Here is a 15293-nt window from a genome sequence, read left to right as displayed (position 1 = left end):
ACCCACATGAGTAGCCTAACAAACCTGTTTTAGACCTACCACTGCAGCGTCTGTGGGAGCAGTTTTAAAATGCCATTTCATCCTGGCATGTGCCTCCACCTGCCAGACCCCAACCTTCCCATTTATTACATGTAAGGCACCCCTAAGATAGGCCCGTGTTAGCCTGAGGGGCAGGTGCAGTGTATTTAAGAGGTAGGACATGTACTTGTGAGTTTTATATGTACTGGTAGTGAAAAACTGCTAAATTCAGTTTTTGCTACAGCAATGTCTATCTCAACCATATGTTAGCATTGGACCTGCCTGGTAACATCATACCTGTGTATTTTCCAAGTGGGAGTACATAGAAAATTGGTGTTTGGTGTCTCTGGACTCACAATTTAAATAACACATCTTTAAGTGAATGTGGTTTTTAGATTGCAGGTCTGAAAATGCCACTTTTAGAAAGTCTGCATTTTCTTACTAAACTATTCTGTCCCTCTGCCTGTCCTTAAAATAAACGTATGGGTTGGATGACAGTTGGACCTTGTGAATTCACTATAGACAGTCACACAAAGAGAGCTTAGGAGTGTCCTGCATATCCTGATAGCCCATCACCAAGCTGATGAGCCTTCCTGAGATAGAGTGGTGGGAGAAGCTGACGCTTGCACCTGAATAGGGCTGTGCCTGTACCTACACAAAGAATTCTACCTCAAGGTAGATTGCTAGGTCTATCTCTCCAATAGGTTAGCATTGAAGCTGCCTGGTAACATCATACCAGTGTATCTTCCAATTGGGAGTAGATAGAAAATTGGAATTTGGTGTCTCTGGACTCACAATTTGAAAACACATAATTAAGTGTAGGTGGCACTTTTAATAAGTCGGCATTTTCTTACTTAACCATTCTGCACCTCTGCCAGTCTCTAGAATACACATGTGGGTAGGATGACAGTTTGGCTTTGTGAATTCACTCTAGATAGTCACACACAAAGGCAGCTGAGGTGTGCCCTGCATACCCTGATGGTCCATCACCAGGCTGATGAGCCTTCCTGAGATAGAGTGGTGGGAGGAGCTGGCACTTGCATAGGAACAGGGCTGTGCCTATCCCCACACAAAGAAGTCTCCCCCCACCCCTGTAGTGTTTCGAGAGCCAGGGCAACGAAGGACAGGGTCTTGGGCTCTACAAAGACCTTTCTTTAAAGTCTCCCTACTTAAAAGACCAAAATGGGAATATATACTGGACCTCTGACACCATATACTCGGAACTGAATGGACTGACGAAATTCTGCCAGGAAGAAAAGCTGTTGGGTTGACAGGAGGGACTGCCACTTTTCTGTTTGCTTTGCTGTGTTGGTCTGCTGCCTGCTGCTTCTGTCCTGGGAGTGAGAAGGCTGGACTTTGCTCTCTACATCCCGCATTCTAAAGTTTCTCCAAGGGCTCAAGTTGAGCTTGTCTCTTGTTGGAAGTCTCTGGGCTATCAAAGACTTCACCTGTAGCACCTGGCTCCTCTGCTGAGAACCCTACTTGCCAAGTGTTGCCAACTCCAGTTTCTGGCCCATTGGAAGTGAGTTTCAGTGCTACAAGAAGAAACAGACACCGAGCGATTTCAGAACTGGCGCCTATCTGCAACTGTGATGCCATGCCACTGCCAACACCAAAGCTGTGGTCCCTGCTCGATGCAATAACTGCGACTTACAACGTAGGCTCCGACTACACTGCAGCGCCTCCAAAGGACCGCCATGGCAGGAGTCTTGAGCACTGAAACACTGATGTCCGTGACGCACCGCTCTGACTCCCACTCCGTAGCTGTCCCCCAGCAGTTCAGTGCTGCAAAACCAAGGCCTTGCAGTTTGACTGCCGACTTCATCATTAATACCGCACAGCAGTCAGGAACCGAGGAATCACACCTGCAACCTACACATCACCTCCCCTGCGCCTCGCATCGTCCCCGGGCATTAGCTGCTCAATCGCCCTGCATTACCTCCAGGAACTGACGCCTCACTTGCTACAGTCAGGCCTCACCTCCTTTGCGTAACGTACATTCCGGGAGTGCCAACATTCCAACGATCCTGCCCAGCAGTATGGAACGGACGCATCACCTGCTTCCACTACGCCTCACCTCCCTTGCAACTTGTTGATTTTCACACATTCAAGGTACTGTACTGGGGTCTGCGTGACTTCTGTATCCGCGTTCCTTCATGGTCAGACTGAACTTGTGGTTTTGTCCTGATCAAGCGCGACCCGATAGACCCAGTCAGAGCTATTGTTTCCTAAGAACTAGAACTTTATATAATATTGAAAACATCATAACTTGATTTGTTTATGTTGGATTTTGGCTTGTTATACTCAGATAAATATTGGCTATTTTTCTGAACTGGTGAAGAGTGCTTTTGTGGTGTTTTGTCTGTGTTACTGTGTGGGGTTGTACAAATACTTTACACATTGCCTCTGGGGATAAGCTTGACTGCTCTTGCCAAGCGGATGAGTACAGGTCATTCTTAGTGTGTAACTTACTTATCCTGACTGGAGTTAGTGTCCCTTTGGATAGGGTGCATACCACTGCCAACTAGAGACCCTGTTTCTAACACCAGCCCACTTCACTCCATCCCACTCCAATCTAACCCACTCCAATCTACCCCACTCCACTCCAATCTACCCAAATCTGCTCCTCTTCAACCTACCCCAATCTAAACCAGTCCAATCTACCACAATCTATCCCACTCCAATCTACCACAATCTATCCCATTCCACTCCTATCTACCTCATGTCAATGCACCCATTCTACTCCACTCCACTCTACCCAATCTATTCCACTATACTAGACTCTACCTCACCCGATCTACTCCACTCCATTCAAATTTACTCCAACCCACCCAACTCCAATCTACCCCACCCCATTCCACCACACCCCAATCTACCCCACCCCACTCTACCCACCCCACTCCAAGTTACCCCAATCCATTGCACTCCAATCTACCACACCCACCTCACTACAATCTACTCCAGCCCCACTCTACCCAACCCCAATATATCCCAACCCAATCTATCCCACCCCAATCTACCACACACCACTCCAATCTACCCTACTCCACTCCTATCTACCACACTTCAAACGACCACACTCCAATCGATATCACTCCACTCTACCCCAATCTACCCTGATGAACTCCAGCCTACCCCACTCCAATCTACTCTAGCCTGATCTACCCCATTGCACTTTAAACTACACATCCACTCAAAAATACCCAATTCCACCCCAATCTACCCCACTCTAAACTACCCCACTCCAATATACTCCACTCTACTCAAATCTACCGCATTCCAATCTACCCCACACCACTCTCCCAATCTACTCACTCCACTCTACCCCAATCTACCCATTTTAATCTACTTCAATCTAACGTCTCCCTATCCCACAAACGCACAGCCAGACGGAACAGCATCCACACTGCTGTGCAACTTGGCCTAAACACATTGCCATAGCCAACAGCTCTCAAGTAGGCGAGACCTATTGGCTTTGCCAGTGCTTGTTTTTAATTCACTTCGACCGCTATCATCCACGTCCCTATTCCTTTGCTAGTTTCCTTGTCTATACTGCTTTAAAATAACTATACAACTTTCAAAGCTGCAACGAGAGAAGCATCACTAAAAGTGTAGAATGTCACTTTCACATATACACTGAAAGCATGGAAACGCAGTGCACATACATGAAATGTGAAAGCTTGGCAACTATGTACTTTCTGCTCTGTCTTGTGAATTACTTTAGCGCCTTTGGGACAGTCTAAGCTATATAAAGTTGCAAAAATAAAATAAATAAACAATAGAACAGTATGTTTTGCGGACTCTTCTGCAATAGGTAAGAGCTTAAAAAAACTCTTGTTTACAAATTTTACTTTCAAAATAGATCAACATTCTTTCTAGAGATGATTTTCCAAAAGACTGTCGCTTGCTATCGCTCAATAACAACAATCCACTCACCGTTATTGTCTTAGCAAAAAAGGTCACTTTATTACTACAGGTAAAACAATATTTTCCTTATGTAAAACTATAAAATTCCTTGTCATATTAAAACCCCATTTTGCATTATACTTCAGCCAAACCAAAAACATTTTATCATATTAAACCCAAATAGTTCCAACAAAACTTGCATAAAAACCCCATGTAAGCAAACAATGCCATCATTTCCTTTCCCTTCCTTTGCTTCTTGACCTTTCCCCTCCCACCCCCATCCCAGTGGGATGGAGAAGCCCGCTCAAGACTATGCAAACCACCCCAAAAAACGCCACCCAGGAAACCCAGAGAGTTTTCCTGGCCCCACCCAGACTGCTTGATGAAAAGAAAATTATCAAACACTTTTATTGCACCATAGATTCTCGTTCAAAAGATTTGCCAGTAAATCCCTCATCTCCAATAAATAACGTGCTTGACCCAGCCGTGACAAATGAACACCATCCTCTCTGAAAAGATTATCTTCAGTACCTGTGATATTGTGATGTGATAAAACCTTAATCCCCATAGCCTGGCAAAAGACTTTCATCGCCCGGTTAAGCTTTCTTCTGGCTTTTTTAATTGCAGCGTGATTACGTGCCACCCTCTACTGTTGTCGGTAAATAAACTATGTCCACACCAAACATAAGCCTGAGCAATTGTTTTTTAAAACTGCAAGGTCCAACTTCATCTGCTGAATAAGTGATAGACCCAACAAAGGCACTAGGTCATTTTCACCTAAATGTATAATCAACATGTCAGGAAAGCCTTGTGCAAAAGAATGCTCCTTTTACGTGGGAAACAAACCCGCCCACCGCATGCCACCTTTTCCTTTCCATAAAACTTTGTGCCCTTTGCTTGGTAGTCCAAGTGCTCTGCCATATATCTGCTGTTCAGCAAAGACAGCGGCTCATTTAATAAAAGAGTGTGCCACTATCCAGGTGTGCATCTTTGTTGGCATGAACCTTTTACGCAACATAGACGGAAAAACAAAATTAGCAAAAGCAATGTACAAAGCAACAAAGTTCATTTCCTGACATATCGAGTACAACAGGCAGATTTCCACCTCCCAATCCTTTTGATATCCTGCCAATCCCAACCCAACCTGGCCGCCTCAGTGGCCGCCCCAATACAAAATGAGTGTGTCCCAAAACCTAGAGGGTCTTTGCCAAGTTTTACCAAAGCCTTCCTTAACACAGCCAACAGATGTGCACTAGAAATCTTGGACCCATTCAGATGAGAAAAGATTACACCAGGCCGGAAAATAGCAGATTGAGAGAAAGACTCCCACTCCCTCAAAGAACAGCAATCCATTACCCTGCTGCCGTTTAAATGAACCCACATGCCTTTCCCCATTTGGTCAGTTTTCGACTTCTTTAACCAGATCCTCAGTTTGTCACCATGTAATTGAACCTCACTACTCTGAATACCTACCTGATCCCATAAGCCCAATAATTCAGAAACCCTGAAAGCAGCAAAGAACAACCAGATCATGCATAATCTAAAACGAGAAACCTCCCAATCATCATAACAGCAAACTGGTACATGTAACAAAAACTGTTGCAACAGATCAAAAGTAACTGGCTAACATAAAGGCAAAGAATAGGTATGTTCCCTGCTAAAACCTTTCAACATTCTTCTTAATAAAACATCTTCCACCGGGTCCTGACCCCACCATAATTGGCCATAAAAAGAAATACCGGCCAATTTCCCAGAAATGGTTGTGTGTGACAAACCCTTGTTAATCAAATGTAACACAAACTGTAAAATGAAAAGTTTGTTACCATCTGCTTGCTCGACAAAATCTTTTGAGTTTACATAACTTAAAAATTCATTCCAGGCCTGCTGATAGGTTTGTCTAGTGGAAGGAGCTATAGATTTTTCAACTAAATCGACGATCCTCAGTCCCCCAGCATCCAGGTGCTCTGCGGACTTTGAGTTTTGAAGCTGTCTGCCCCTGGCGCCAAGCTGCGGAATTTCTGGCAATTAAAGCGAGACAAAGCGTCTGCTATAGACTTGTTGATGCCTGGAATGTGTTGTGCTCTGAACACTATATTAAATTTTAGGCTCTGTAACATGAAAACCCTTAACAGGCGTAACACACGTAGATCTTTAGCTTTTTGATTATTAATGGGATCTACCACAGACATATTGTCGACGTGAAAAAGTACACATCTATCCTGAAATTTCTCCCCCCAAACCAGCAAAGCAACAATCAGAGGGAATAATTCCAGGAAGGCAATACTGCGACCTTGTTGAAGCCAATGAGGGGGCCACCTTTCTGCACACCAGAGGCCCTCCCAAAACAGACCGAATCCATGAGCCCCAGAAGCATCTGAAAAGAGCTGAATCTGCCAGATGGTATTGTCCTCTACAAAAAAGAGGGAAACTCCCTTAAAATCTTCTAGAAACTTAAGCCAAATGAAAAGATCTTCCTTGATGGCCTTAGAAACTCTAATCCTGTAGTGAGAAGGTACGCTCCTGACATTGCCATCCCCAAACGTCTGCAAAAAGTCCTGCCTGCTCTAACCACCCAACAGGCAAAGTTTAAATAGCCCAGTAAGCGCTTAACCTGTCTGAGCTTAATCTTGTCTTTGACAATTACACCCAGCAAAAAGGACCTGATTTCCTGTACCTTTTCCTTCGGCAAACGAGCGAGCATATCCTGCGTGTCGATTTCTATACCCAAAAAGGTGAGTTTAGTGCTCAGGCCTTCAGTCTTTTCTGAAGCCAGTGGGACACCCAACTTGTTAGCCATATCCTGGAAAATTCTTAGAGTATTGCTACACTGATCTGAATGTGTGGCTCCAATGAACATAAAGTCATCCAAATAGTAGCAAACATATTGATGACCACTTCTTTTGATAAAGCACCATTGCAAAAAGGTACTAAACATTTTTGAAAGAGCACAGGATACTGAGCACCCAAATCGGAAGAACTCTGTCTAAGTAAAATGCACCATCGAAATACATGCCCAAAAGTTGAAAACCTGATGGGTGCATCGGTAGCAAGCGAAAAGCTAACTGAATATCGCTCCTCGCTAATTCAGCCCCAGTCCCAACCATCCTTACCAATTTTAATTCATCATCTACTGAAGCATAAAACACATTGGAATCAGCAGGGGAAATGAAATCATTAATGGATTGTCCCTCTGGCCGTGAGAGATGGTGAATTAAACGAAATTCCACAGACACTTTCTTGGGTACTAATCCCAAAGGCGATACAATCAAGTTTACTAGGGGGCATTGCCAGAATGGACCCGCTATCCTGCCTGCTCTCAATTCCACATCCAATTTCTGTCGCACAATCTGTGGTGACTCCTTAGCAGATTTCAAATTATCAGCCCAACGATTATACCTTGGCCCCTGATAACCAATCTTGAAACCGTCCCAGAAACCCCAATAAAGTTTGGAAGCAGCCTCAAAATATGGGTACTCAGTCAGCCATGATTCCATAATCGACAGCCTAATTGGGGTATGAGCCCTTCGAGATAGGTTGGAAAACTAATCCCCGTCCTCTTTGAAATCTCCCTTATTCCCCAAACCTTTGATTGGTAAAACATTGTGTGATTGCATGTCATCTTCCACATTGGGAACGTTCATGTTTGAATCTACAAAACTGTCTGGTGCAGATACCCCGGTTAAAATTCCAACAGGCTCCAGATACTGGAAACTGTCCCCCATGATGTCCATGTATTTGAACATTGCAACTGCCCTTTCTTGATGTCATTCGCAATATACACTCGCATAGATCAAAAATGCTGACGTCCAATTCTCTATGTTTTTGGGGACCCTGGGACGTTTAGCATTCCTCTTCTTTGGATCCTTCTTTAGCTTGAATGTCCCTATGGAGTAGTTTAAACACATCAACAAACTCGTGTTGCCAGATCCTGTTTTTTGTCTTATCTGAAAGATGCGTCCCAATGGATATAGCTAATCCCATATAAGGGAGCTTCTTATGAATATTAGTAACTTCCCCCACTTGCACATTGCAAGAATTACTTCCTCCATCCACATTTTTTATCTATACTTGAAACTTTATTTACCTCATCAGCACTACCAACAGTTGTAGACTGTGCAGCCACATTCCCCACCTCCTCCCCAGGAGACACTCCCACAACATCCAACAATGAAAATTCACCCACACCCACAGAACGTGTATTCTGTTTGCCACCCAAAGGTTGTGACCAAGAAGCCCACCAATGTGGCTTAACTGCCGATAACTGAGCGGAGCGTGTCTGAAATTCTTTTGGATCATCACACTGACGATGACCGTGTCGTTGTTCCTTGTCCGTTGCACTGTCCGCTCCTGACTTCTGCATCACACTAATAACATTGGTTGCCCCTGCCCCACCCTTTGAAAACACATTATCCTGTATTAGCAATTGTACATTACCATCCACAATATCTTTACCCAAAACCCCTTCTTCAATATCATCATAATCATACCCATAATCCAATTGTTCCTCATGTATATCCAAATCAAGGTTACTGCTACCAGGCAGTTCCCCATCCCCCACCCACCCATCATATGGCCTCCAATTGGTCACAGGTATCCGCTCCGAATGCCCGGCCATAAACTGAAAAAACGCACTTGATCCGCCCTGAGTGCCAAATTTCTGACTAAAAGCCTCAACTACTCCTTGCTCGAAAGACTGATAACTCCAGTTGCTGTCTGTTCTCCTGCTGATGATAGCACCTTCAAACTGCTCCTGCCAGAAGGCACTGGCAACTCCAAAACATTCCCCCCAGACCCCCTTCCGAGCTGCCACTCGTAACCAACTGGGTGTTAGAATGCTCCACCCACACCCATTGCCCAGTTTGAGGACCAAAATGATGAATCAAAATCAAAATGAGGCTGAACCGGAGGAGAACTAGGTGTAGGAAAAATAAATTCACAACCCATACGAGCCCCCCCCCAACTGTTCAAGCGTTGTATCAACTCACTCAAAAAGAGGAAACAATTCACCACCTCAGGCTCCTCAAGTGCATAACCATGCACTGCTGACTCTATGTGCTCCAACTGACCTGCTGCAAGCGAAACCCTGCTTGACAACTGGGATTTTCCACCAGGAGGAACTCTGGGTAAAGGAGACAGCACAACCCCAGAATTGTCACCCAACAAAACTGTCCCAGAAACATTAGAACTCCTAGACTGTTTATTCCCCGCTTGTTGGTGTACAGGGGAAACTGTGTGTCCCTCTAAAAACTCTTCCCCACTATCAAAAAGTGTAGTCTACCAGTGATGCAGAGCGCTTGCCTAAATTTACATGAGGCGCTATATCAATTGAATCGCCTCCCTTATTAAAACCTGAGCGTTTCATGAGCACCTTCTTTTTCTCCATTGCCCGTACTGTATTTGCATAGTTTGCAGGCAAAACCATCGCAATACCACCCCCCAGCAAAACCCCGCCCTCGCACACTCCCTCCCTGCAGGAGCAAAGCAGAGTGTGACCGGGAGGAAGCCCCACCCCTCAGCGAGGCTCTTCTCCGAGTCCGGCCCACACGAGGGGCGGGGACCGCCCCCAACTGACCTGACACTCCCACTGAAGCTGAGGAACACCTCTGCGTGAGAAGCCTGTCACTGCCGCTCCTCCGGTAAGGGCGCCCGCAGCTCTGTTTTAATGACAGGTGGCAGCGGAGCTCGGCCGTGTGACGGTAAACATGCCACCACCGCCTCGACCACTCCTCTTGCCGCCTTCCTTTTAGGATGCACCACGCCCGCCACCACAGCAGCAGACACCCCGGGCCTCAGCAAGTCTTCCTGGCTCGCAGCGTGTCACGCACTGCTTCACCCTCTGCCATATTTTTACCAATTACCAAATTCCCTACAAAAGTTGACAAAAAATACTGACTGGAAGAAACCTATCCTCACAGAAACAAACCGCAAACTAGCCTCCAAGAGTGTCCTCCCGGCAAAAGCGCACCTATTTATAACTTACCCGTAAACCCCGTCCCCAAGCCTACCTGTACCTCTCGCGCCGCGTGGATTGTTCCACCGCGCGAAACATCCCTGGGGGACAACGGCTCACGCCCTGTTCCCCCTGGTTCCTCATTTTCCATTCGAAATTTGTAAGTTAGCGTTCTAGGTCTGCCTCTGTACCCAGTTAATAAAGACTTTTGTAGCCAACTTTACCTGGAATTTCAATTCATAAGAGGGAGTTTGCGCAGTATCAAATCACAGCATCACAGGCACAACAATGGTTAATGCTTTCAATGTGAACTTTAAATAATGTGCACGAAGCCTGTAAATTACAATGATTTGCTATTTTAAACACCTTAATCAAAGTGAAATATATCTCGGTTTTAGGTTCGTGTGAAAAAACATTACTCCTGTTTCAAATTATCAGCTACGAGCACTACACAGCAAGAACATGTGTGGCCTTTCTCAGACCGCATGCGCACTACTTTCAAGTCCCTCCGACACACCAGGAAATGCACAACGTGCTGCAGTGCGCATGCGAGGGGAGGAGTTCAGCAGCACCTGGCGCTCTATTTAAAAAACCTGAAAGCCGACCATAGACGTAGAAGCTCTAAGATACGGCGCAGAGGTTGGCTAGTCTTTAGGTGAGGGCGGGGACTATCTCAGCAACTGTGCTTAATAAACCCCATTTAGTTATTACGTTTACTTATTACGATTTAGCCCATTCTCATGCGCTGTTCAATACATTCTGGGACGTGACCTTACGTGTCATGAAACATTGTCCCCTCCTTAAATTCCAACCTTCACCACGCTTTATGCAGAAGACGCTTCCATGTTCTGCCGGCAGACACCCTTCGCATTAACATCCGTCCTCGTATGCGGGAAGTGGAACGAATACATTTGTGGGGTGGGGGGGTCCTAAAAGAGGCGTGGACACCCTGCTTAAGCGGCGTGGCCTGCACAGTTAGTGGACAGACATGACTAACTCTAAGTGTTACCTGTACAACAAACCCTCTTGTTTATTTAAATAGCCTGTGATATTGCTCCATGTGCAACAACTAAGGCCTAAAATATAGGGTACACTGACTTGAGTTCACTAGTGCAATTGTCAATGCATGTTTAAAAACCCTTTTAATAAATGTCACTCAGTACAATGATATAATATGATGCACTAAAGTAAAACGCTACTCCGTGGTTAGGAAACACTTTAATTTTGAAGACACTTTATAAAATCCAAATATGTTTGTTGCACAATTTACATTTTCATTCTAATCCTGCCCACATCTGGCACCCAGTACACATCGCCCTGTGTGACACAAATACCTGCAGGCAGATGGCAAGCGTGATCCCAGGAGAAACGTATCCCAGGAGAAACGTATCCCAGCTGTAGTGATTTAAATCGTGACATCTGCTTAACTTATAAATGGCACGCGTGCATCAGTGTGCTGTGTTGAAAGCAGACCTCCATTTCATTGATGAATGTGCTGGTGGGGCACATGACACACTCCAATCTTGACTGCCTGCCTGTGAGCAGTGGCGCTCGGGTTCAGGTTGGCAGGACAGCAATTGGCTGGTGCCCGAGGGGCCTGTGGCGAGAAGAGCTAATGGGCTGTTTTCGTTTAGTCTGTGGTTAAAGCAGCCTCACATACCTGGCCTTATTTTTCTAACAAATATACTGCTGCAGCTTCAGGCGAGAGGTGGTCTGAGCAAGGCATACATTTGACCCATTAACTGTTATTTGCAGAACGACAATTGGGCGGCCGTAGGACGCACATCATGTGGTGCACCTCCTTCCATTCCGGGCCTCAGAAGGTTTCGGTGAGCCTTTGAGGAGGAAGGTGTCTCTTGAGCAGCACAATTAACAAGTCTTCAGGCAGGGATGAGGCTTTTTCCCCCACAGCAGGTCACAACGATCAGACAGACGAGCTGCAGGTGCCAGCTGCCAGTATTATCGGATTGAGATTGGGAGTTTCATTCAAGTACTGTGCAATGGAGTGAGAGAAAAACCACCAAGAACCACAACGTTTAAAATAACTTTGCAATTTGTTACAAAAAATGAATAGAAACGGAAAATCTCCATCCTGAGATGAAAGTGGAAAGAAAAAGGAAAGGAGAGAGACTGAAAAAGAAATGAGTCAATGAGAGGAGCAGAAAGACAAACGGGAAGGGGGAGGAAAGATTGAGCGGTGAGAAGGGTTGAATTGTAGATTGGTATAGGGGTCTCCAACCTTTCCTTTAATAATAGCTACTTCTGTTGGATCAAAATCACCCCGAGCTGCTATTAATATTAGTGTTGTTATACTGACCACATCAGACAAGATTACATTAGTGGACACCATTTGCAAGAGTACATGCAGTGGTTACCTACGTTTTCCAGGCATGGTTGCCAGCAGTAACGTAATAAAGGCTTTGTAAATGTAGAATGCCTCTGTGAGTAAAACATACCAGTCATAGCAATAATGCCCCCGACATCAATGTACTATTAATAATAAGTCTTCCCAACACCTCCATGATTCATTACTCAAATATCAGCTTTAAATATATTTTGGAAATTCTGTAATTTTTCTCCAACCTTCAGTTTGAGTTCTGAAAATAAATAAAACACGTTTTCAACTTAAATAGTGCTTTCAGTTTTGGTGTACACATATTAATTCGACAAAGCAAAAGCTTCTAGTTTGATAGGCTAGGTTGCACACAGGAGAGCTACTCTGTTACCTGGAGAGCTACCAGTGAGCATAAGTAACTGGTGGAATAGTACCTTATACACACACCATAGCTCTCTGATGGACCAGTCTATAGCTCTAAGTTGGTGGACACCTAGAGGAAGTGTTGAATCCACTTCCCAGAATCAAGTTTGGAAGACTGCAGAAATCAAACTACCCACAAAGACCGAATTCTATCAAATTTTTATTGGGAATGGTGGTCTATTGAAAATATTAAGGTTTCCTAAAGCAGGTAACTGACTGCAGGAGGCATTGGTGCAACTGCAGCCTTTTAGACCTAAGCGTGATCAAGGCTTTGGGTATCGGAGTATGAACCCCAGAAAGTGGAGTGTGAGCTGCAGGCTTGGCGACCTAAGTAAAGACTTAACCCTGAAAGAAAAATTCACCCCCACCAATGCCCAATTAGAGTAAAGAGGCGCTTTAGAGATCTGTTGGTGACTGTGCCAAGCAGCAGGGGAACTACAGAGAAATATAATATAAGCTTTGCAAAATCTCCTGGTGAGCATGGTTTTCAGTGAACTGAGGGTATCCAAAAGCTTTTAGGTATGAGTGTGCATGAGCTATTGAGCCTAAGGGTAAATGGGGAAATCGGGTGACCAGAAAATGAGCTGGAATATAAAGGCTCTGGAGAGTGAGCTGGAGCCTCAGAAATCTGAGCAGGATCGTCGGGGGCTAAAAAGTGGAAATCAGCTTACGGGTCCTATTGGTAAGTGGGTAGTTTAGTGACCAACTGATGGGTAGTATGAGACTCATGTCCTTAGGATTTGCAGAACTCATGGGTCCTTGAGGAGTGTGAACCTCTGGGACCATGTTGGACAGAAGTGACTGAGAATCTCGAAGGATTACCAGGACTTTTAGTTCCTGACAGGAGATCTGGGGGTTTGCAAGGGCTTGGAGATCTAAGAGCGAAAGCAATGCATTCAGGGACCTGATGGGAACTTTATTGACCTGAAGGTGTGTGTCAGAAGACGTAGGTGATCTTTAATGGAACGTGTTTCCAGTCTTGATTGATCTACTGGTCTTTGAAACTTTAAAAAAACATTTTACCAAACGTTTCTCCCTCAAAAAGCCCCTAATGCTAACCACACAATGATTAATGAAAGGTTGCAAAAAGCAAACGTGGGCCACTTTTTTATTGGGTGTCCAGGCCAATTTTTTTCCCCAATCCGACCCTGGTGGCAGTGCCAGGCAATGAATAAACAAACAGGACACATTGACTGTGCCAACAGACGTGTTACCCCGCAATGCCACATACATTCATATGACGTAAGCGAAAATTGCAGGATCCTGGCTTATACCTTGCATAAGTTGTTTCCTTTAATGTAAAATTGATGCAGTTTAAAGTTAACATGAGCACAGCACTTGCGGGGCTCCGCATCAGATTGGAGGCACCCGCTATCACATTTATTTAGTGACTTGTTTGACCCCGGAATTGGTCACATCCAGCACCAAGACAGACAAATGCATCCATCCTGGAATCCCGCATCTGAACCACTAAAGGTGATCCGGCAATATCATGCAGTACGGTGCAACAAAAAGGGAAGATACATGCTCTTGTAATCATTATTTAGAAGTAGGTCAGTCCTCATCAGTTCCACCTGTGACAGGGATGATTACTTTTTGCCAACAACACCTCATCTAGCAGCAAAGATAAAGTATGTATCAAGAAAGGGCAGGACCACTGGACGTTGAGCTGGGCAGTTGTAGGAGGCTCCAAAGTGACTCTAGACACTTTGTTGCAATCAATCAGGAAGAGGAGGCATGGAGGGCCCAGTTTACCTTTAAAACAACATCCCGGGCACTCCTTTTCCAGTTATACTTCATTTTCTTTTTTTTGTGACTGGGTGGAGATGAGATTATTAAATGTGTTACTATGTGTGACTCGCATAGCATGAGTCACGTTTCAATGTCTGTCCATCGGTTGCTATTGCCAGGTTATAAAAAGGCAAGGCAAAAAATTCTGAGCTAAACTTATAGGGACCTGTTTTAATGCCCCCTTTTTAAAACTGCTATTGCTGAGCACTGGCAGCACCCGGTCCACTTAAAGTTCTGCTCTTATGTCACCCTTCAGAAGCCACAGGTAATACCTTCCATCCCTAGAGATTAACCCCCAGCCCCATTCACCCTGAGGAAAACTCAAAATTACCTCATCTTGAAAACCTGTTCCCCCTCCTCTAGAAGACCCCATCAAATGGCGCCTATTTTTTAAAATGATAATATTTTATGCTTACCCGTACTATCTTTGAGAAAACATTACCAATGACCCTATTCCTGAACCGCTGAGCCTCTTGAAGGAACCCAATTGCTCCCAAATAGAGAATTCCTGCTGAACCCCTTTTAAAATATATCCCTCATCACTGATACATGCTCTAGAAAAAGTCCACCTCCCCTAAAAATGCATCTTTGGCTTCCCTGCCTTGAAAAACAATCTTTCTTGACGTAATTTCTCGTAAGATCTCCCACTGACCCTACTAACGTGATTGGGCTTGTAAATTTCTCCGCTTCCAGTATAATCCCTGGCAACCCACTTGAACGAAAAGCTCCGTGATTAAACACTCCAACATGAGTACATTTCACTTTGGGAACATATCATTACTGTTTTCTGGTGTGGATCTTCCTTCCAATCTGCACTGATTCCAACTCGCCTTGAGATGTGCTGTTAAGTGAGACTAAGCTGCAAGCTTC

This window comes from Triturus cristatus, chromosome 4_1, assembly GCF_964204655.1.
Source record: "Triturus cristatus chromosome 4_1, aTriCri1.1, whole genome shotgun sequence".
Taxonomy (NCBI): Eukaryota; Metazoa; Chordata; class Amphibia; order Caudata; family Salamandridae; genus Triturus; species Triturus cristatus.
This window is presented reverse-complemented; position numbering follows the sequence as displayed.